At 37.8% G+C, this 24,047-nt stretch overlaps 1 long non-coding RNA gene across 1 annotated transcript in view; it reads right to left on the reverse strand.

Annotated features, from left to right (window-relative positions):
• Positions 1 to 319: 319 nt before the first annotated feature.
• Positions 320 to 24,047, reverse strand: part of LOC129137498 (uncharacterized) — a 34,846-nt gene continuing 11,118 nt past the window's right edge. Inside the window, exon 4 of the long non-coding RNA XR_008540097.1 lies at positions 320 to 663. This is a non-coding gene — a long non-coding RNA (uncharacterized LOC129137498). The remainder of the gene's footprint in view (positions 664 to 24,047) is intronic.

Genomic DNA, 24,047 nt, shown 5'->3' on the forward strand with positions numbered 1-24,047 from the left:
GGCTTAGCTTCCACATCTATTGGCTTTCTTTTGATTTTTATATGTATAAAAGTAGAGTTTGGAACAGATTGAAAGGCTAAGTGGAACTAGCTGACATCTAACAGTGTTTTTCATATTTGCTAATTATTAGACTATCTTAGCTTTGTAAGAATAGAGATATCCTTTCCATGCTTAAAATTTTAAGCTAGTAGACTGAAGTTTTGACCTATAATATGAATTATGTTTGTATGTTCTCTAGTGATTCTGATAGTCACTACATATTCATTAGAATAGGCTATGTAGTATTATGGTCACAAATTAACCACAAAATATCAGAACCTTAACACAAGATTTATTTATTCACAAATCCACTGCTTGGGTGACTCTCCAGAAAAGATGTCTTCTTTGCAGTAACAATTCAAGATGCTCTATCTTTGTGCCATTGAAATGTTTATGTCCTTGCAGCAGGTGGAGAGAAGAGTTAGCTGAAGGATGGTGCACTGGCTCTTAAATCTTAGCCAAATCCATTGGTCAGAATTCATCCCATGGGCCTGCCTCTTCAAAGGGGCTGAGAAATATGGAGGAGAACAGAGGTATTTGGAGAAGAATGCCACAGTCCGGTTTTAAGAATCATTGAATCATTTACCTCTAAGTTTCTTTCCTTCTCGGATGTTTGTGGATCACCTGTGATACAGATAGATTTACATTTTCTGGTTTTGTAGAAAGTAATACCACTCGACATCTCCAAATCACGGTGAAATGCTTTTCTTTGTTTTCTCTTTGACTAGCATGATGTAATATTTCCATGAAAAGCATGAAACTATTATATTGATGAGGATCTGATGGTCCTGCTACCCCTTCTGTTGGTTGTTCTTTAATTCCCTTGAGTTAACATACTGTAAGTTAGCCCTAGCCAGAATGCTTTGCATTTCCACCGAATTTACTGTCAATTGGATGCCGCCATAACACCTACTGGTACATTAGAAGGCAAATGTTTTAAGCTTCTAGCCTCTAGTGGTTATGAGTTGACTATGGAGTCAGATTGCTTGGTCTTAGAGCCAAGCTTCGTCATTTACTAGGTATGTGAGTTGGTAAGTGACTTAACCTCACTGAACTAATCTCCTCTTGAGCAAAATGGGAGTAATTATATCTTCTACCTCATGGGACTGTCATAAGTATTAAAAATGATAATCTACATTAAGTGCTTACCACAGGGTCTTACATATGGAGAGCAACCAATAAACTTTGTCTGCTTTTTACAAAGGGATGACTTTAAGTCTGCTGACCTGCCAATAACTAATAAAAAGAAGCTCCTCTGCCTCACCTCTCCCAGAGTAATGGATTTCACCAGTATATGCTGAGACAGAAGGCTTTTTCTATGCCTTCAAATCAATCAGTTTCAATTCATTTCCCCACCTTCTTGTAAAGCCAGTTTTGACCGTATCTTTCAACTCTAAATGATGATTTTATGAAAGTCAAAATGAAATTAGCAAAATGGTATTTTTCTGTCAATGAAAGCATAGAAGCTTTAAAAGACTGGTGAACAATAACTCACATCTCTCCTACTCTATACTACATGAAGCTGTGTGTTATCTAACAACAGGAGTATGTTAAATCATGAAACGTAAACTTTCTTCCCCCAGAGTGGCAAGTGAGCTATTTTCAACTTTCTGTTGTGACACCATTTTTTTAGGTTGTGTCAGCACACCTATTATTAATTTACCTCTTCACAAGCTGTGTGCATCTTCTCCAAGAACGTTTATTGAGATCTCTTTTCCAACACTGTCTAGGCATTTCTCAGGATGTCTTGCATGGAATGCTAGTCTGGAATAATTATTTAAGGTATATTGCCCTTGAAAAGATACTTTCTTGCTCAAATATGAATATACTTCAGGCTCTACCTATCTTAGACACTGACAACATATATTGGCACTTCACTATACATTAGCACATCCAGAATATGTTTTTAGACATCCTAAAGTAATGTCTGTTTAACTCCGTTCTACTGATTACCTACAAAACTAATTTGGCCATGAAAAACTTATTTTCACACAAAAAAGTGTGTTCCAAAGAATGATATATTTGGCAAATCCTGTGCAGAATTGATGAGAAAGCTTAAGCTATGGAAGTCTCCTTGCTTCTTAGGTTTAGAAAGATAATAACAAAGAAACAATGTCTTGGTCTGATCTGATTGTATAAAGCCAATGGCCACCATAAGCACAAAACTCTAATTTGTTTGACAGCACTGGAACTGAGGAGAGCAAAGTGAAGCACTTGTAGGAGTTGCACTATTTAAGGAGGCAGCAAAAAGCTCAGTAAACAAGATAAATCATATTTTAATGCAATATTTTAAGATAAGGAAAATAAAACTATTTTAAAAATAAAAATGCCAAATGCCATGATGAACAAAACAGCAAATTTTAAATAAAGGCAAGATGAGTATTGCTGATTTTTTTTTGCTCCCATATGGTTCTGAACAATACTGTTACTCTTCCCTTATTTTAAAATCTTGATATTTTGTTCATCATGAATTTTTGCATTAGGTTTTGATATGTTAAAATAAAATGGTGCGTTGAAATATCACTTGCCTTGATTTCTGAGTGTTTTGGGGCCCCTTCAATGTTATGACTGAGCGAGCACCTCATCACCTCCCTCCAGTTCCAGATTTGCTACTTGATCCCTGTTCAAATGTAACTGGGGATGGAAGAGCAAACTCATTTTATCTAGGGCTGAGTTCTGCACAAAGTCAGCATAGTATTGGGAGGAAATGGCACAACCATGTTCATAGCAGCCCTATTCACAATAGTTAAAAGGTGGGAGCAACCCAAATGTCTATCCACAGATGAATGAATATACACAATGTGGTGTGTACACACAATGGCATATTGTTCAGCCTTAAAAAGGAAGGAAATTGTGACACGTGCTACAACATGGATGAACCTTGAAGACATTATGCAAAATGAAATAAGCTAGTCACTAAAAAGACAAATACTGTATGAATTCATTTATATGAAGTATCAAGTATAATGAAACTCATAGAAATGACAAATAAGCATGGTAGTTGCCAGGGACTGGAAGAAAGAGAAAGAGGGACTTGTTGTTTAAAGGGTATAGAGTTTCAGTTTTCACAATGATACGAACATACTAAATACTACTGATATATACACTTCAAAGTGGTTAAGATGGTAAATGTTCTGTTACGTGTATTTTATCACCATTAATTTTTTAAATTAAAATTTGAGAAAAAGGAGAAGTGGCAAGAGTCAAGGACAGAGATGCACATCATCAAAAGCAGAATTGGAGAAGGGTGCCAAAGAAGCAGAAGGCCAGGAAAGGGAGGGGAGAAAACACAGGTTGGAGGAGTAACCTGGGTGAACTCTGGTCTCCAGGCTTCTACCTGTCCTTGGAACAGGCTGCATTGAAAAGGAGGCTGAAATATGTTCACTCAACTTCAGGTGTCTTTTCTGGCTCTTCTTCTCCTTTGGAGACTTTCTGGGGGAAAGATCTTTAAATGTAAGATATATTTTGGTTAGAAATCCTGTCTGTTAATGTACAGCTTCACAGTGCTGACGGGCTGCCCACGACCTGCAGCACATTTTGGATGCTTTTATAGAAAAGCTAAGATTATTTTTCTAATAACTCTTTCATCTGCAGCATCTAGTTTTTCCATTAGGAAAACTAAAATAGCTTGTGGAATTGCTTTTTGTCCTTCTACAATAACAGATGCTGCAGCAAGCCCATCACTTTGGGACATATGTAGAATATGATGTGGTTACAATGAGAAAACTCTCTCTTCTCTCCACACCCTTTTTGCAGAAGGACACTTTGTGACATCTCCTTCATGTTTCTGGGTCACAGAATATCTTGTGTGAGTGGAACAGAGATAATATATGTCAACATATGCTGAAATAATAAATATGATCTCTTTAAGGGCAGATAGCATCCATGAATAATTTTAACAACTCACAAAGATACTTGGCCATAATTAGTTCTAGGGAAGATTTCTTTTAATGTTTTCTTTCACTGGGACACACTGGATACTGTTTTCTTGGTGGTGGGAGAGAAGTGGATAGTGAATATCAATCAGGATAGGCTGGATTAAGCAGTGATAATAAACATCCTGCAAATCCTAGTGACTGAAAAAATTGAGTGTTATTGCTCTCTCATGTTACACATCTGCTGCACAGCTATAGCAGTGTGTTCTGTCATCTTCACTCTGGGACTCATGCTAATAGAGTGCCTGTCCTCTGGTTGTCATGACCAAGATTACAAAGATGTGTGATGGACCAGGCTGCTTCTGCTCAGAAGTGACACACCACTTGGCCCACATTTCATTGGCAAATGAAATAGCCCCTTGAGTTCAACAAGGTACATCTGTATAATCTTTCTTCAGGGAGGTTCTGTGAAACAATAATAAAAATGAACTGGAATAGTTAGCAAAGAGGACTCTAATGTACAGGTGGTTGAAGAAGGGAAAGAGAGCTACTATTGCCACAATTTTCCAGGAACATTGTATACTGTTCTTGGTCAGTTGTCACTTAGTCTTGACCACAACCCTATAAAATTCATTACTCTTCTTTCTGTTTTTCTTAGGGATGAACAAGGTAAGTTCAAGCTGATGCAGTGTTATCAGTCAGGGTTCTCTAGAGGGACAGAACTAGTAGGACAGATGAATAAATCAAGGGGAGTTTATTAGGAGAATTGACTCACATGATTAGAAGGTGAAGTTCCACAATAGGCCATCTGCAAGCGGAGGAGCCAAGAAGCCAGTCTGAGTTCCAAAACCTCAAAAGTAGGGAAGCCGATAGTGCAGCCTTCAGTCTGTGGCTGAAGGCCCAAGAGCCCGTGGCAAATCACTGCTGTAAGCCCAAGAGTCCAAAAGCTGAACAACTTGGAATCTGATGTTTGAGGGCAGGAAGCATTCAGCATGGGAGAAAGATGGAGGCCAGAAGACTCAACCAGTCTGCTCTTTCCATGCCTGCTTTTATGCTGGCAGCTGATTAGATGGTGCCCACCCAGACTTAGGCTGGGTCCTCTTCTCCCAGTCCACTGACTCAAATGTTAATCTCCTTTGGCAACACCCTCACAGACACACCCCAGGAACAATACTTTGTGTTCTTCAATCCAATCAAGTTCACACTCAATATTAACCATCACCCTCAGTAACCTGCCTAAGGTCATAGAGTTATTATGTTAAAGCTGGTATTTAAATTAATGCTCAATTAACTCAAAGGTCATGTTCATCCCAAGACAACATGGTGACTCTTACAATCACATGAGGACAAAGTGAGGCTTAAATCACCTATTATGCAACCCATTTTTTCAATGGTGATACCCAGTATGAACGTCCATGTTAATTGATTAGGTAGATAACAAGCACAGCATGTAAAGATTGATAGAACAGTTATGTTCTTCTGAAGCAGAATGGGCTGGAAAGGCTAGGTTGTTTACCCCACCTCACGCATTTTCCACATTAAAGAGGACATGAGTCTCACTGACCGTCATATATAGGTTATAAAACTCCTTCAATAAAAACTTTTTTTAAAATCACTATTTCTGGAGCATCCCAAATAGGACGAAAGCGAGTATTTCTAGAAATGGCTGGGAGTGAAGAATTAATAAAAATAAGTTCATGAATAATACAAGAAAAGAGTTTACCAAGGCAATGCATACATATCAAAGGCAAAAGCTGGCTAAGAAACCCAGTGTTGCAATACAAGCAGGTTTAATTTTTCTAGAAGATATATAAACAATTTTAAAACTCTCACTCAGAGAACTCACCACCCGCCTCAGCCCCATTGTTTTACCCTATCTTCCAAATATTATTTGAAATAGTAAGGCATTATTTGGCACATAAGCTTATCATGCTGTTAATGAGAAGAGTGAATTAAAAATGGAAAGAGACTAACTGTTCAAAAAATGGGCAAATGTGTAAGGAAAGTCTGACTCATCTGTTTGAAGAAAGGCTACCCCACTGTTAAAAGACTCGTTTGTGAATAGTTCAAGATAATGTGTGAGTGTGGTTTGGCTTTCGTGTTCAATTAAATAATTAGAATATGAAATGGAATATATTATAAGGTCTCCACTCTGTAGGACAAATGAACAGAAAAATCAAACAATGTATTTGTTTATGTAGAAAAAGATAAGGAAATAGAAATGAATATGAAATCCACCATATGTAGCATTGGTGGTTATAGTCCGTATAACTATAGATGATTATTACATTCATTGTTTATTTATTTATGTATGTAGTAGATATTTATGGAAAGGCTATGACACGGCAGATGCAGTTCTAAGCGTGGCAGTGAATAAAACCAAGCAAACCACTTTCTTGTGCTGCTTATAATATGATGGAGAAGGACCTATGAGAAACAAATAAACATGTTACTTGGTTTAAACTCCTTTGGAGAAAACTAAATAGGATAAGGGAATACAGTGCCGTGGAGGAGGAGTTATTTTGTACATGTTGGTCAAGGAAGGCTTCTCTGAAAAGAGGATATTTGAGTAGAGGCCTGAAGGAATTGGGAGAGCTGGCAAGGCAGGTTAGTGGGGAGAAGCATTCAGGCAGAGAGGAACCAGATGCAAAGGCCCTGGGTGGTTGCATGCTTCAAGGAACAACAGAAGCAAATGTGGCTTGAATGAAAGGAGGAAGGGGAAGGAAGTAGTAGAAGGGGTCAGAGGAGTGGTGGTTGGTGGTGGCACAATCATGTGAGACTTGAAGACAATTTCCAGGACTCTGGCTTTTTTACTGAAAGAGATACAAACTACTGGAGGATTCTGAGCCAAGGTGTGGCATGGTCTATCTTACAAAGGCCATTCTGGCTGCTGGGGGAAAGAGACTGGGAACACGATAAGCACATCAGAAACAAGTGAGAAATATCAGTAGCTTACTTAGACTTGGGAAAAAAACAGCAAAATAATAAGAGATGTTTGGATTTTTAATAGTTCACAGATGAATCTGAAAGGATTTGCTTATAAATTAGAGAGGCCGTATGAAAAGAAAACTCAATCACGATTCACAAGTTTGTGCACTGAGAAACTGATGATGAAGTTGCCATTTACTGAGAGAAGAATGCAGAAGAAATGATTTAGGGGTGGGATGGGAAGAAATCCGGAGTTTGGTTTGGGATGGATTAATTGTAAGATGTTTAGTCAAATAAGCAGATAAACATATGAGTTCCACATTCAGAGGGCTGAATGAAATAACGTAAGGATTAAACGTAGTTGATAAAAGGTCCAAGAGTCAGTCCTGGGCATGTCACTATTTTGAGCTGACAGGACGAGGAGGAACCAGAAAAGGAAAATGAAAAGTGATGGCTATTGATGTAGGAAGAAAACTGAGTGTTGTCCCCTAAGCCAAGTATATAAAGATGAAGGGAGTTTATGTCAATTGTTGCTGATACAATAATATCTGCAATGAGAACTAAATAGTGACCACCGTATTTGGTAACACAGGTAACTGGGAGGGTAGTTTCAGTGGAGAGATCAGACTGAAAGGCTAATTGGAATTGGTACAAGAGAGAATAGAAAGGGGAGAAGTGAAGACATCAAGGAATTTTGCTGAAAAGGGAAACAGAGATATTGGGCAATAGTTTAAAGAAGTTATGGAATAAAGAGAGAGCTTTTGATAAGATAGGAGGTAGGAAATATTGCAATTTCTTTTGAAACAGGGTCTTGCTGTGTCACCCAGGCTGGAGTGCAGTGATGCCATCATGTCTCACTGTGTACTTGGGATAGGCATGAGCCACCACACCCACCTACAATGTCCTTGAATAATAATGGGAATAATAAGTAAGTAGGGGAAACTTGATAATGCAGGAAAGAGAGAAGATAGCAAAAGAGATGTCCTTGGTTAGATGAGAGAGGGCCCAGGGCACATTGCAGAAGTGGGCCTTTGAAGCAATGTGGGTTCATTCATCCTAAGAGAGGAAAAGACACAGCTTGTGGACATGCATGCAGAAACTTTGCTGTATTTGGTGATAGATGCAGGTGGAACTTTTGGTATAGCTTCTATTTTCTCAGTGAATTAAGAGGAATTATGTTCTCTTCCCAAGTTGCATAGAAATAAATCACAGAGCCCTCTGGATTCCAGATTCCAAAGTCTGTTCTTTCCATGACAGCACAATGGTCTAGCCTAGCCTCTGTCAGGGTAAAAACTTAAAATTCATCTAAATTGTAGAAATCCACATTAAGTGTTAATATTCTTAAGAGAGGGCTCACCCTCCATTTAGCAAATCTTATATTGGAACTACTCTATTGGCCAGAGGCATCATTGAACTTTTCCACGTAGAACTTTTCCACAATAGAAATCCCTTTGCTGATTTTTTTGTTTCCAAAGCCCAAAGTTAATAATAATAGCAATATCCATATCAAGATTACAAAATCATTATTAGCAGTACAATTTTACAAATAAGTAAATTAAGGAACTTGGTCATCTTTGTACCCTCCACTGCTAGCATGGTTCACTGAGTTTTTGGTAGATCACTTATCTTCCTCATACAGCAGCTTAAATTACATGAATTTTTATTACCTAGCCAGTTTTCAGTTGCAACAAAGGGAGAACCCATCTAAAATGGTTTAAATTGTAATCCTGCTGTTTCAAGTTCAAGACAGTTTAATTCAATGACTCAACACCATCCCAAAGGGCTGTTTCACCAGCTTCACATTTTGCCACCCTAAAATCGTAGCTTGTCCAAATAAGGCAGCCTGACAGATGCCACTGACACTCTTTGGAGGCTGAATCAAGGGAACATTTCTGTTTTGTGTCTCTTTAAAATCAAGGAAAACCTTCCCAAAATCTCTCCCTGATCCCAACTGTAGACTCAGCTAGATTTTTTATCTACATCCTTCTCCTCCTTTTTGTCTCTCTCTTCTCCCCCTTCTTTCTCTCTCTCACTCTCTCTGAGATTCACTTTTTCATGAGTACGCTAGTAGCTAATGCTAATTAGGTAAAGTTTGATTCTCATACAACAGCTTAAATTATCCCGTAAAAAGCTATATTTAAAAATTATAGTCCTGAGTATAGTCCAGGATGATGTTCCTATACTATAGGATTTGTCTGGGGTCAACACTTGTTAAGGACTTTATTGATCTGGGTTGAAAATTAATTGTTTTATCAAGTCATTAAGAAATATATTCTATAATGTTATGAATTTACTTATGAAACTTTAAATCAGCTTTGCAGAAGTTAAGGAATCCATCACCTGCCCTATAATTTACCTAATGATAATTCCACATCAATAGGACAAAGCATGACCTGTTAGAAGTCAAAGTCATGTCTCTCTTTTAAAAAAACATGAAATAAAAAATCTACTGAATGGGAACCATACCAGGTATTGTATTCATAAACCAAAGGTCTTAAAATAGCCTTCAGGCTCTACCTGATGGGAAACCCCCCTGTTCTGCTACTTCTCTGACCTCACCTGCTACAACTGTGCTCACTCATATCTGGCTTCAGCAGCTCTGCTCTTGTTGGTGTTGCTTTCACAAGGGACATCATACACTCATGCTTCATGTCTTTGGCAATCACTGCTCCTTTGTCTGGGATTAGTATCACTTTATTTTGATGTCTTTCTTGACCCACCATTTATGAAATAGCTACCCTGCCTCCTAACCTTTAAGACTTCCTTTTCCACTTCCTGGGTTATTTTTCCCCACAGCACTTAATAGCACCAGGCACATTATATATTTATTTGTAAATCTGTATTTGTCTTTTTCCCTCTACCAGACAGTAAGCTCCAAGAGACCACAGTATTTTTTTTTCTATTTTTTTCCTTGCAATAGTCCAATTACTCAGAACAATGGCTAGCATTTAGTAGGCAATCAGTGCTTCCAGAATAAACAAACATTGTAATTCCTGCATTCAAGAGGCTTCCAACTTATTGGAAAAGTAATGCAAACCCAACAACCAACAACCCAACCAACCCACACAATAGCCATCTGACCACCCACCAAATGGGTTTCATGGTACTCAGCATGAGACTTGACAACAACACCCAACAGAGTCAGAAAGCCTGAGATCCATGCCTAGATCCACTCACTAGGCCTGATGAGTTTAGAAAGGCTTTTTTTTTTTTTTTTGACAGAGTTTTGCTCTGTGGTCCAGGCTGGAGTGCAGCAGTGAGATCTTGGCTTGGCTTCACTGCAACCTCCGCCTCCTGTATTTAAGCGATTTTCCTGCCTCAGCCTCTCAAGTAGCTAGGATTACAGGCACACACCAGCACGCCCAGCTAATTTTTGTACTTTTAGTAGAGATGGATTTTCACCATGTTGGCCAGGCTGGTCTAGAACTCCCAACCTCAGGTGATCCACACACCTTGGCCTCCCAAAGTGCTGGGAGTACAGGCCTGAGCCACTGTGCTTGTATAGAGAATAGTGGTAAATTATCTACTCCTCTATTTCTTCATCAGTGAGGTAGACTTAATACTATCTCAATTGATGGTTTTGAGAGATTAAATAATCTCTGGAAAACACTTTACACTGCGGCAGACATTTAAAGTGCTCATTTGACCCTTGAACAACATAGGGTTTGAACTGTGAGAATCCAGTTAGACGTGGATTTTCTTCTGTCTCTACCACCTCTGAGACAGCAAGATCATCTCCTCATAATCCTCCTCCTCCTCCTCCTCCTCAGCCTACTCAATGTGAACATAATGAGCATGAAGATCTTCATGATCATTCACTTCCACTTAATGAATAGTAAGTATATTTTATCTTCCTTCTGATTTTCTTAATAATATTTTATTTTCTCTAGCTTGCTTTATTCTCTAGCTTGCTTTATTTCTCTAGCTTGCTATATTGCTATATGTATATAATATATATAACATACAAAATATTTGTTAATTGACTTTTTATGTTATTGGTAAGGCTTCCAGTCAATAGTAGGCTATTAGCAGTTACATTTTGGGAAAGTCAAAAGTTATACATGGATTTTCAACTGTGTGGGGCTCGGCGCCCCAACCCGTTGTGTTGTTCAAGGGTCTACTGTAAATGTACAATTTTATTATATATAAAAAAGGGCGAGATTTGATAAAGGCACAGATGAGCTCTGCCTGGGGAATTCAGGAAAACAAAGATAAGATAAGCCTGAAACCCAGGTGCTCTGTGGAAACTTATTGATAATTGACAAAAGAGTGGGGGTTGTGAATGTTTTAGTTCCTTAAAACTTTTACCTATAGAGAGGCACACCATTGTTCTCCTTTGTCTCTGATCATCAGTCCATATTAAAATTGAAGAGATTGGTGTCGGAACGAAATCAGTACCTGGGTGCTAAAACGCTGACAAGCCGGAGGTGCCTGATGAAATACATGTTGACTTATTTCCTACTACAGTATCTCTCTTGTTTCACAGGCTATTGAGCAAAACCAGGGAAGTTCAAATATATAATTCAACTCAAATATATTATATAATTAAGTATAACAGTTTTGTCATCCTATTTCATATAATTTCCAAAATACCAACATGTCTATATAATTTTAATTTCTTTTGCTTTCGAATTAGAGAATATGATGCCTTCTTCTGCCTAATTGTACATACATAATATGTAAATTATTAGACTATAATTTGCACAGAGTAGGTGCACAGAGAACATTAGGGTTCAAAACTATAAACTGACATGGCAATTTGTTTTTGCAAATAATATACAACTTGTGTCAAAGGAGGAAAAAATACACACAGTATTTCACTAAATAACAATTATCTAGGAAATGTTGAGTTGTTATTATTCTGTATTAGTTCTACTTGCATTCATGTTAAATGAATAAAGCTGAATTAAAAGGTGACATTTGGGCTATTTCCTAAAAAATGTGATTTCTCAGTCTTTAAATACATTTCCTTGGCTCGTGTTTTCATCTAGGCAACACTGCTACTTTAATGTTATTTAAAATTAAATTTGTTCTTTGGTTCGTTACAATGCTTAGCAAGTTAATAAGTTTATAAATCATAATTAACTACAACTTTCTGTTCTGTTGCCCTTCTGAATTGCTTTCTTTTTGATTTTTTTTTTTGTTTTTTTTCTTTTCCCTATGTAATTTGCTGCATGCATACTTTATTTTAAAATGGGTAGACTTCATTTTTATGGTGTGATGGGCTTGGCTTAACTGGAAATGTGTAACCATGTCATGAGTGAAACACATGTGAGTGTGTGAATGCACTTGTTTGCACATGTGTGAACATAAATGTGTACATACATGCTTAACTGACTTCCAGGGAGCATCATTTTTTTGTACAGGTGCTCCCCCACTTGCTGGGTACAATTTCTGAAACATGTTGATTCCAGTATTCCATCAGGGACTCCTTATTTCTGTACAATAAAGGGAAGTCAAATAAAGTATAATGAATTTTCAAACACTTCAGAAAAGCCTTAAAATGTTCAAAGAGAGAGTCAAAAAGCCTCACTCATTAGGATTCTACTTGGGGAATGTGGGTGAGCTTCATTAGAGTGTGGAACCACAGGGGGCAGAAAGGATTCCTGCAAATGCCTTTTTCTTCATTGTATCATATCACAGATCTCCCCTAGTGGCTTATTTAGAATGAACTGTGATTTTAGCAACACAGGGTGCAGAAGTAAGTGGTAATAATTAAGGGAGCACAGGCCTAACTGTGAAATCCTTTCCCACCCCTCTGGCCAACTGCACCCTCACAAGCATTCTTGATCACCTGTATGTCAATGTACACACGTGCTTATCCATGTTGTTCTTAAACTTAAGGCATTTATATTTTCCCCTAAACCTCTACCTTTTTCTCACCTAGTTGTTACAGGTTTCTTTGTTGTCTTCTTTTCACTGTCATGCAAATATTGTAAGTTTTATACCAATGCCAAAAAATGTTAACAGTTTTATATGTTGTCCAATACATGTAGTTGATTTCAGGCTGTCTTTGCTATTCTCTTATATTTTTCACAAGCACTGTTTTCCCCTCTGTAAGATGTGAGGATAGACACCCCTCCTTCCCTCCAGCCTTTTCTCTAGTTGCTAAGTCTCACATTCAGTTCTTGGTTGATTGAGCAGCCTCATCTGGGGCATTTCCACAGCATGAGGTCATCCTCTGTAGTGATCTCTTAATTGATGCCACTACAAATCTACAGCCTCCAGCATTCCCTTTGCCCCTGCAGAGCTGAAGGTCACACATCTCCCACCTCTGGATGGCCAGGCCAGGTCAGTACCCAGAACAGCTCCTTGTGTGCCTACATTCACAGATGAAGACCTTTAAAATAAAATGTACTATGCTGACCCTTTTTGGCCCTGAAAGAACTCCACTAGATTTTACCTTCTCCCTATGATCTCTGGTCTGGTAGAGTTGTTTTCACCCTAATAACTCCACACGTAGATACTCATCTTCGAAACCCTTATAACCGAGAATTCACTCGAATACTCTAACTTTCCCACTCCACACTTTCCTCGTGACATAGAACCCCTTCTTGTCTGCATATTATAAAATGCGCCTCCAGCTGAATCCCTGATGATACCAATTATAAAACTGGCTCAAAATATTTTTTGTGCAAAGTGGAAGCAATTCAACATTGTAGACCCAGGGAAATATCAGATAAATGGTGTTATAGATGAGCAGGCAATAACACAAACCCAACACTTACTTGCCTAGAAAATTATTTCTTCTGAAGTAGTCTATTATGCTAACACTGAGGTAGAGAGTACCTGCATTCTGATGTTAGCTCTCTCTCGAATCTTAAATAATTTTAGATACATCTCTCTTCATTGAAATTTAATTTTCACATTTTTAAAAGAAGGAAACTTTTAAAAAAAAAGAATTTCCTAGCTCTTATATGATATGGAGGACCTGCCATCTTCCATTGCCAAGGCATGGTGCAGAATAGAGAAGAATTCATCACTATTTGTATAACCTACCACATCACATCTCAAGGTTGATGTGACAGTTGGAGATAATGAAGTATAAAGTGCTTACAAACATAATAGATGTTCAATAGATTTTAGTTTTATCACACACGAGCATATAATCTATTTGTATTAATATAGTAAAGCACATCATAAATTAAATGCCAACATAAAGTCATAATAGAATACGTTAAATATCTATTTTTTACTATATTGATTTTTAAATAACATTAAACTTTTTCTTCCCTCCAGAGACAGGATGGAGGAGGTAACTTCTTTGAAGCCTGTATTAGGTAGGTTACATTATGTTCTGCTAAGAAAATGCCCCCAAATCTCAATAGTTTGTGATGGCCAAGGATTATTGTCATCCAGTTTACATGACTCTCATGTGTTGGATGTGGCCTGTATCATGCTATTTTTATGCTAGAACTCAAGCTGAGGGAGAAGTTTCTGTTGGGAATATTGTCATGCTTATGCCTGAGGGTCCATGTACCTTGGGACTACACGATGATGAAGTTTCTGCTGAAACGCGCTTATGTCCTTTCAGCTCGTGTTTCATTCACCATGCAAGTCACTTGGTTAAACAATGTGCTACATTTCTTGCTGAGAATTCATTATTTATATATATATTTATGGGATACATCCAAATGTATCAAGAAACGTAGTTACATTTATTTATAACAAAATTAATGAAGCATCTGTCAATAAGATTTTAACTTACTGTTACCTGAAACTTGAAAAAAAAAAACCTTAAAACCTGATTTATAAATTTATCAAGATGCTAAAATTAGACTTTTTTTCAGAATGGGAGAGAAAAAAAATGAACAATTTTCTACTTTTTTTTCCTAGCACAAAGCACAATTTACTAAAGACATCAATATAAATTTGACATTGCAGTGACCTACAAAATAAAAGCAGTCAGGATCCAGCCTAGACAACCTACCAGGAAAAATTGTGTGTGTGTGTGTGTGTGTGCGTGCGTGTGTGTGTGTGTGCATATGTATGTGTTCATTCTATGAAATTGACTATGATAGCTTCAAGGAAACACACAGAGGTGAGACAAAAGAGAGATTACCAGAGAATAAAAACATATAGTACAAAGAATGTTAATTGGAGTGTTATTTAAAACACCATCTTATAAAATCTCAATGAATCCTAATGAATCAGAGGATTTATTTGAGCCTAATAATGGCTAAGTACTTCATAGAATAAAATTGAGGGAGATTAGAATACAAAAAAAATTAAAGCGTCCATCTTGAGCTTAAAAGTCAGGAAATAAAGAAGCATTGCATGTCAGGTCAGTGGAGAACTTGAAAATTTGTTCTGATTTCACCAACATATTTAACTCTCTCCAAAGCTGAGTCTTTGTTTCATAGTCAAGTCATTAGATTCCACCTTTGGCAATATTTTCTCTGCTCCCAGCTCTGCATTCTGTTATTTATTTCCCTTTCTGCCACAGAGAAATGGGGACTTAATAAAAGCATATTTTATTTCCAATCTGCTATTTCATGGTTCTTGCCCTGATAATCATTACTTTTCTTTATTGCAAAACAATTTCTTTCTTAAAAGACATGCATCTGGAATGACCATATTTATGTGCTGGCTGTTCCCTAAATGATAGCAAATGTCCCTTTATCTTTACCAGCTCTTCTGTGTGGGCTGGGGACCAGGGTGGATTGAATGATTGATGGGCTTTATTGGTGAGGGAGGCCCCTAGTTTGACTCCCTTAGGCCAGAACTGAACAGCATAAGCAAAGTGGAGGGTTGATAAATTACTCAAATATTTTTGCCCAAGTTACCCTTGAAGCTTCACAACTCTAAACAGATCTGAGGACAGAGGAAATATACTGATATGATTCCACAGAACCCAAATCAAGTTCATAGTCCCATTCCCCTCTGAAGCAGAATAAAGCCCTCCTTTGCCATCTCCTATGGAAAACGCTTGTGGTAAATATCAAGAAACTTGGGGTCAAGTCAAGATTCTTCTATAAAACCCCTGTAACATCAGTTTCCCCACGTGTAAAATGTGACTTCACTTTTTCATTTGATCACTGCCAAATTAATGATGATCATGTCAGCCAGCTTTCATGAATGAATGAATGTATAAGGGAATCGAGAACAGAAAGATTTAATAATCTGTCCTCAGGTCTATAGATAGCATGTGACTGAGCCAAAGTTCCAAACAATTTTGGGCGCCACTGTACACAATGCTGTCTCTCTAGGGATTTTGACAAGAAATGTTGCACCAAAAGGTTGGAAGTGAAAAGAGGAAGACTTCTGCCTGCCCACGTCATGAAATTTTCTTCTCTAAATTTTTGCTTTTTTATTATTCCTTGAACAATCCTTAATTCACCCTGTCTATGCACATAGTATAATAGTTTAACTTATGCTCAACTTCTTTTCCTTTTATTTGTCCTGGTGCACCCTTAGCTGGTCATCCAGTGACATCTTACCTTCATTATCACTGCTGTGTCCTTAAACTTTTCATCCAAGCAGATGGAGCTTTCCATCCATGCAGATGGAACATAACAAGAGACAGCCAAAATACAAACAGAATCACATCTCAAGAATTGCCCATGGGAAGAAGATGGAAGTCACATCAGATCATCTTGGACTTACATTTCATTCTCCTATATTTTTTATTCCTATGGACATAGACACACAAATATAGGTTAGGAACCCCACTTAAGAGAAGCCTTGAATTTTTATATATTTTTTCACACCTCTGGCCAAACCGTCTCCTGATCACCTTACCTTGTGAATCAACCAGGAGTCTCTCTCCCTTTTTACAACATGCAATGAATCCCAAAGCAGGAACAACAACCACAGAAATTAACTGTGAACTGTGCTTCCTTTTATGTTCTGTTGGCAAGGCTAAAGTGCAAAGCTCTATACCTTGCTTAGAGTTATAACAACAAGAAGGCCTAGGAAGCCTGGATCCCTGCTTTGAAAATCAAGACTTATCTAGGTCAAGTACTTTTTTACATCTAGTTAAGAATACTTCCCTGGCTGGGCACAGTGGCTCACGCCTGTAATCTCAAAACTTGGGGAGGCCGAGCCGGCTGGATCACTTGAGGTCAGGGGTTCGTGACCAGCCTGGCCAACATAGTGAAACCCTGTCTCTTCTAACAATACAAAAATTAGCCAGGTATGGTGGTGCATGCCTGTAATCCCAGCTACTCAGGAGGCCTAGGCAGGGGAATGGCTTGAACCTGGGAGGCGGAGGTTGCAATAAGCCGAGATCGTGCCACTGCACTCCAGCCTGGGTGACAGAGCAAGACTCCATCTCAAACAAAGAAACAAACAAAAAAGAATACTTCCCTAATTAATGAAAGTAATTTTGGCTGCTGTGATAATATTGAATTAGCAAACTATCCAGCCCATCAAACTTACCTCTTTCACTGAGTTGCATCTTTCCATGAGTAACCTTGCTCTGCCTCACACCCAGTGCCCTTAGAATTCTAAGAGTCACCTTACCTTTACTGTATCCAGCATATAGCAAATATATTCAACAATAAGGATAAATGGTGAGGGGAGGGGGACCTCAGCACCCTCCTCCCCTCACTATTTATCCTTATTATTTTTCAAACAGCCTCAAGGAGCCTCAAGGAGCCACACACTTTAAGACCCTTACTTGACATATTGTTCTAGTCATCTTCAAGTTGCCATGTTGTCACCAGAATGGTGTCCTTAAAAATATATCTGTAGAATGATACTTTCCAAAGTCTGCAAATGGGTGGAGGGATGAAGAGAGGTAGGTTAATGAGTACAAACATAGAGTTAAATAAAAGGAATAAGTTCTAGTGTTTGATGGCACTGTACGGTGACTCTAGTTAACAATGTTATGTTATATATTTAAAAATAGCTAGATGTGAAGATTTAAAATGTCCCCAACACCAATAAATGATAAACATTCAAGGTGATAGATGCTCTAAACTTCCTGATTTGATCATTACACATTGTACGCATGTATCAAAATATCACATGTACCCCATACAAATGTATAATTATTATATATCAATAAATTTGTTTTGAATATGATTATTTTCTTTGTTTTTTGCAAACTCCAAGTGGATAGTTCACCTCCCCAGCCTTATCCTTGTCATTCACCCATTGGTACCCTCCACCCCAAGACCAAGTCCCTGAAAGTAGCCTCTCAGCACAATGCTGACTTCTACTTGCCAGCCTATGCTCTTGCTATTGCAGCAACCTGGCATAGCTTCCCTGCTTTATCTAGCGAGGAGGTCCCTACTTGTCTCCAGCTTTCAGCTCATGCCATCTCCTTTGTGAGGTGAGATATATATATAAAACATCAGATAAAATGGCACACTTGTAACCTTTCCATGTACTCTAACATGGCACCTCTACCATCACATTGAATTGATTTGTACAAGATTTGGTTTCCTCCATTATACTGTGGTTTTCTTGGCATCATGCCTCATCTTAATTTGTATCTTTAGTGTCCAACACAGGGTCTGGTATTTAGAAAGTATCAAATAAATATTTGTGGAATAAATCAACAGAAGCACAACTCATTTTCCTCATTTCCTGTCATCTGCCTCAGAACAACCCTTTCAGATACTCTAAAAAATTATTTCCATTGTCTTAGATTCTGCAATAACTCAGACATCCTGTCTATAACACTTATTAATCATAATAACTTTGAAATAATTTCTCTGTGCAAATATTCAGGGGCTCATCCATAACTAAGTGAAATACAGCCTGAAATAATCAATCATTATTTTCTAAACCAAAGACCCTGTAATTAAGGAGTCTATCAATGTGCCAACAACTTATGGGTCTAGGCATTAATTTTTGTTTGTTAAAGGACCTTAAAGATAATGTAATATGAGCCCATTGTGAAATGGATTAATAAATTGCTTGTCTCATTTCACTTGTTCATTTCTATTTAAATTCTGCAAGAAAGAAGAAAAGTTGTGCAGTTTTATTTCTTTAAAAATTTGACATGATGCACACTTTCTTGCAAAATCAGAGGAATCATCGTGGTATCTGTCAACTGTGTGGAAGGTGGAAGTGAACACCTGCACACTATGTCACATGATATAGATAATTTCTTTTTATCCTTTGTTGAGTTTATTCTTCAACAAATACGGACTAAATGCCCTCTTTATGGCATGCACACATTGCTATTGCTTTTTTGGAGATGATACAAACTGAAGCCTGGAGACTGGGTCTGAGTTACCCTAGGCTTCTCATTCAGTAACAGGCAGCATCAGAATCAGAACTCAGGTTTGACTCCAGGGCCCATGTCCATCCTTTCACACCTTCAGTCGTTATGCATTTGATTCTAAGGCCCTATGTGATGTATTGCTCGATGCTTTTTCTTTGAAGCAGTTAAAGGCAAGGTGAAGGAAATCCCACAGAGGCCAACACTCTTATGAAAAGATCCACTTGACACATAACTAAAGCATCTGAGCTGAAACAGGACTTGGCAATCATCTGCTTGATCTCTTTCATTTAAAAGATGAATTAAATCCATTTAAAGATGAATTAACAGACATTCAATGTGTATCTTCTATAGCCCATTCATTTATTTTATTTGCTCAACCAATATTCACGGAACACCTACTATATGAGACACAGTGCTAAACAGGGGTTAAAATATTAAACAAGGCCAGGCACTGTGGCTCACGCCTGTAATCCCAGGACTTTGGGAGGCCGAGATGTGCAGATCACCTCAGGTCAGGAGTTCAAGACCAGCCTGGCCAACGTGGTGAAACCTTGTCTCTACAAAAATACAAAAATTAGCCGGGCATGATGGCGGGTTCCTGTAATCCTAGCTACTCGGGAGGCTGAGGCGGGAGACTCGCTTGAACCCGGGAGGCAGAAGTTGCAGGGAGCAGAGATCACACTGTTGCACTCCAGCCTGGGTGACACAGTGAGATTCCATCTCAAAAACAAACAAACAAACATTAAACAAGACAGACTTGCTTTTAAGTGCTCATGGAACTCAAAATTTTCATCAGAGTAATGGGATGAGACAAAGTTACACGGAAACCCCCTGAGATACTGTAAGTGTAGGGCCCTTGCAAGTCCACCCTCACCCACCTTATCTGAGTGACAAGGTCCTTTAGCACATGCATGCATCTATTGTTTGTGGATGTAAGGTTAAACACCCATTGCCTCTCCTAGACTTCAAGCTCCCTGAGGTCAAGAACAACGTCTTACTGATAAGGGAACATCAGGAACTCCTTGTGTTCTCAATATGTTGACAAAATGAATGAATAAATGAAAACATTTGCCATTCATTTTGGAGGAAAGCGAGTTTCCTTCTCAATGCTAAGTTACATGAATTGAACATTAATGACAGTATCAGCAAAAATGAGGGATTTTATGCAGAGAGTGACAAGGGCTTTGATATGAGGGACTCACCAGCTGAATGCAGACCAATGTGGAGAGGAACAAATAGAAGCAAATCAGCAGAACTCAGGCAACACAAGAAAAGGTAAGTTCAAAAGAAACTTCAGTGGATACAATTGTCCCTGACAGTGCTTGCTGATGGGGTTGAATAGTTTTCTGATGAATAGGGAGTTAGAAGTTTGTATCAAGAATATAATCAGGATCTCTTATGGGTTGCTTTACATAATTACACTTGAGATAATGATACAGTAAACTGTATGTAGTTCTCACCCCGATAGTCTTTATCTACTCAATCAACAAATATTTTAAAATTGTTTACTGCCTGTTAAACACTAGTATATATTAAGAGCAGTGCTTCTGAGTAATGGATTAAGTAGTTTTTGACTGAATATTTTACTGTTGCTGCACATATCTGAATAAAGCAATCTCTCCAGATATTGTTGGAGATGGGCATATGTATTTTGAGGAGTTTAGCTGACAACTGGAGCCCAGATTGAACAAAACTAGTTAAGTCACCTTGCTTTCAGAATGTTACCTTTGGACAAACCCTGTATCTTGTGTGGGTGTGCTAGATGTTGCCGTTTCTCATTTAATCTTGACATCATTTCTCCCTATGACAGCCAGATTTATCTTCCAAAATTCATTTGCATTTTAAAACCAAGGTTTTATTTCTGAACATAAAAATGAGATGTTCACTATATAAACTTTGGAAAGTACAGAAAACTTCACAAAAAGAGAAAATTGTTGCTTATAGATTACTATATGTCCAGGTGATTTCCTTTTTTTTTTTTAATGTAACAGATTTCTCAAAACAGATCTTAGTAACCTTGTATTAATTTAATTATTTATTTTGGTTCTATAATAACTTCCTTTTATTTATGTTTTTAAATGGACACAGTGAAGATTGTATGCATTTACTGTGTACAACATATTGTTTTGAAGTTTACAGACATTGTAGAAAGACTAAATCTAGCTAATTAACATATAATTAATAAGCATTTCTACATGTTCGCATCATTTTTAAAATGACTATACATAATAAAGACACTATACTTATTAAGCACTTCCTACTTGCTAGAAACTATTCTAAGAGGCTGAAATTTGCTAATTTTTCAATCCCTAAGACAAAGCTGTGAAATAGGTTTTTCATTTTATTATGAAATTAGCTTCATTTTACAGATGGAAGAATTAAAGCCATGAAAGTATCAATAAGTTGCTCATTTGGGAGGCTGAGATGGGCGGATCACGTGGTCATGAGTTCCAGTCCCACCTAGCCAATATGGTGAAAACCCGTCTCTACTAATAATACAAAAATTAGCCAGGCATGGTGTCGTTCGCCTGTAGTCCCAGCTACTCGGGAGGCTGAGGCAGGAGAATCAATTGAACCCAGGAGGTGGAGGTTGCAGTGAGTCGAGATCGCACCGCTGCACTCCGGCCTGGTGACAGAGCGAGACTCCGTCTCAAAAATAAATTAATAAAATAAAATATAAGTTGCTCATGGTCACACAGCTCATTGAAGGTACAGCCAGACTATGAATCCAGATAACACAACTGAGAGTTTACATCTTAACCACTAGGACTCATTGCCTTCTATTTATCAATTAGGATAAACCCTAATTGTGCAAAATGTGTGCATAGTTTTTTTAAAAGAAATCACATAGGTCTATGAGTAACAAAATTCAGTAAACCTTCCCCAATCTGGCATTTTTCTCCCAGAAACAACTGTTCACAAATCTCTTAATTGTTTTCAATTATTCTATTCACCTTTCTATTTCTAAATAATATGCTAATACTTATTTTCTTTTTTTATCTTTAGATATCATCTATCAATTTTCTAGCATGAAGATGAGGTTCAGTTCTTTCATACTCACTGTCCCTTGTCAAACATTCTCTCTTTCTCTCTTCTTTCTCTTCCCTCTTCCCGAGCCCTCTCCTTTCTCTCTTTCTCTGATTTCCTAAAAATATAATATTTTGTGTAAGTCAACATTCAGTGTTTATTATGTTTACTTTTGAATGCATATACACAGTGTTTATAACTATCACAATATATGATAAATGTACTTCCTTTCTTGAAAAATACTCTCCCCCCTGGAAGTAATAGTTGCCTGGTAAAATTTTGAGGGAATTGTCATTTAATTTTTTGCCTCTTTATCAATGATACATCTCCTGAATCTCTGACAAAATGGCAAAATCTCCTCTTGACATGGTCTAGACCATCAGTTCCATTTTCTTTTCTGGAAGACAGCCTCACTGAAGCCTCCATCCTGCTCCAATATGGACCGGTTGCTCTCAAAGTTCTCTATACAACTGTGGTTTGAGACATGTCTTCACCTTCAGACTGGATATTCCCTTTGCCTCTCTCCTGTTAAGTGTCTGTCATCTCCTCTAGGTCAAGTCTTCATCTTTCTTGACTCACTCTTTCATGCTGGTGGTATATCTCTTCCAGAGGCTTCATGAGATGGTGCATGGTACATCTAATATTTTAAGATTGCATGTCTAAAAATATCATCTTAAAACTCTCTCACACTTGGTTGCTGGTTTGCTTGGATATAGGATATTAGGTTGAAAATAATTTTACCTTAAAGTTGTGAAAGTATTTCTTCTGGTCTTAAAGATTTAGCTGCTGCTGAGTTATTATTCCAAATTCCTTCTGTGCTCCTTTTCCCCCTCTCTGTAATCTTTTGGGATTATTTCTTTAGCCTCATATTATGAAATCTCAGGATGACATCTCTTGTATTCATTTCCCATTAAATATGCTGGGCACTCAATATAGCTTTAGATCGGAAATAAGTCAGTTAGTCATGAAACATTTTCTTAATAATTTCTTTAATAATTTTTCCATTTCATTTTTACTATTAATTCTTTGTAAAACATCTACACATTAAATATTAAACTGTGGAAAAGAACCTCTATTTGTGTCTTTTCTCCCCCTTTCCTCTGAGGGATCCTTAACTCTTCCAGTCCTTCTAATTTTACTTCTGATGTGGTATTTTTAATACAAGATATTTTTCCCATTTATGTATATTCCTTTTCTGTAACATTTATTTCATGAATTCATTATCTGCTCTGATCTCCCTGATGATATAAATAAGGAATTCTTCACTCACAGCATTTTTCTGTTTGCTTCAAGTGCACTATTTTCCCCCTACATATGTCTATTTATCTGGTGTCTGTCATTCTTGTTAGTGATGTCACTAAAGTGGTGATGTTCACTGACAGTCATTCACATCTTAAAATGAGAACCAGAGGGCTGATTAAAAGTTTCACGTACTGGGGGGAGATTAATTTATGAAAGCCATTGTATGGGTGATAAGGTAGAAATACAGCTGTTTTGTTGAGAGGATTTCAATAGTCAAAATCTATTTTTATTGTGTTGTGTTGTGTTGTACTGTATTGTATTGTATAGGATTGGATTGTATCCTATCCTATCTATCCATCTATTCACTCATCTATCCATCTATTTATTTACTTTTTTTCTATTTCTCTTGAGCTGGTCAGGTTTTCTAGTCAAAAAATAAACTCAGCCAGGTGCAGTGACTCACACCTGTAATCCCAATAGTTTGGGAGGCCGAGGCAGGTGCATCACCTGAGGTCAAGAGTTTGAGACCACCCTGGCTAACATGGTGAAACCCTGTCTCTACAAAAAATACAAAAAATTAGCCGGGTGTGGAGGCCTGTGCCTGTAGTCCCAGCTACTCTGGAGGCTGAGACATGAGAATCACTTGAACCCGGGAGGTGGAGGTTGCAGTGAGACAAGATCATGCCATTGCCCTCCAGCCTGGGTGACAGAATGAGACTCTGTCACAAAACAACAACAACAACAAAACAAATAAACAA

Source organism: Pan troglodytes, chromosome 18, assembly GCF_028858775.2.
Source record: "Pan troglodytes isolate AG18354 chromosome 18, NHGRI_mPanTro3-v2.0_pri, whole genome shotgun sequence".
Classification (NCBI taxonomy): domain Eukaryota; kingdom Metazoa; phylum Chordata; class Mammalia; order Primates; family Hominidae; genus Pan; species Pan troglodytes.